At 39.0% G+C, this 1,121-nt stretch overlaps 1 protein-coding gene across 1 annotated transcript in view; it reads left to right on the forward strand.

Annotated features, from left to right (window-relative positions):
• Window positions 1–1,121, forward strand: part of rnf213a (ring finger protein 213a) — a 33,147-nt gene that overhangs the window by 3,983 nt on the left and 28,043 nt on the right. The gene's annotated exons all lie outside the window — the stretch shown is intronic.

Here is a 1,121-nt window from a genome sequence, read left to right on the forward strand (position 1 = left end):
GTGTGAGTGTGTGTGTGTGTGTGTGTGTGTGTGTGTGTGTGTGTGTGTGTGTGTGTGTGCCCCCCCAACTTCCAACAGGAGTCATTTGGGGGGGCTCTTGGGAAAAAAGGTTGGGAACCACTGCTCTAAGTTCATCTAAGGGTTAATAGAATGATAAAATATTCCATTTCAAGTAAAGAACTGAGGATAAGTACTCTGTATGCAGAAGGGCTCTTTTCAGATATTATATTACTTTGTTTTATGATTAAGAAATACATGTTGAAGCATTTTAATGTTGTAGTTTGTCACGATGTAACTAGTAGATTAGTAGTAATGTGATAGTGGAGTAAAAAGTACAAATATTACTCTCTCAAATGTATAGAAGTATATATAGCAAGTATGTCTAAGATGGTACTGAAGTGCAGTACTTGATTAAATGTGTATTTGTACGTGCATCTTGAGTATATTCGGTACCTGCAGGATGGCGACCTCGTTCCTCAGCTGGCTCTCCTGTTTGGTTGGAAATCTCATTTTGTCGATGATTTTAATCGCCACGTCTCTGCCCGTCTTCCTGTGTTTACCTGCGGAGGAAAACACTTTAGCTCTCGACTGAAACATTAATCAATTAACTAATTATCTACAGGAAGCAATCTGGATTTAGCAGGAAGACGATCCACACATGAAGTCATTTTCTTCGCCTTTTTATTTGAAGAATACTTTCTGCCTGTTTGGTAGATTCAAGAGGTTTGATGTGTTCGATCCGGCTTCTTCTCTTGATCTGGCTTTTAACCGTAAGTGCTGCGTGTGCAATTTAGTTTAAAGCAGGGATGGGCAACTTGGATGGTGGTGGGGGCCACATCATTGATGTACTGGCCACCAGGGGGCCGCAGATTCACTTGGAACACACACACACATTCCATGTATTGTATGTAATTATTAACAAATATACTAAGTCTGACATCTTCATTGACATTTTACAATCTTTCAGGGAACATCCTCCAATAAGCTCACTGAACAAATATCAGTTCACAGAAATGTTATTTAATTAAAGTGGCATGTTTGGATTGAACAGGTTATTTAACAGTGGAATAAAACTATTGGAAAGCACGGAAAATGTGTGTGTATTGAGATTAACCATTAAG

Source organism: Notothenia coriiceps, unplaced genomic scaffold (genome assembly GCF_000735185.1).
Source record: "Notothenia coriiceps isolate Sejong01 unplaced genomic scaffold, NC01 NC01_scaffold00009305, whole genome shotgun sequence".
Lineage (NCBI taxonomy): Eukaryota > Metazoa > Chordata > Actinopteri > Perciformes > Nototheniidae > Notothenia > Notothenia coriiceps.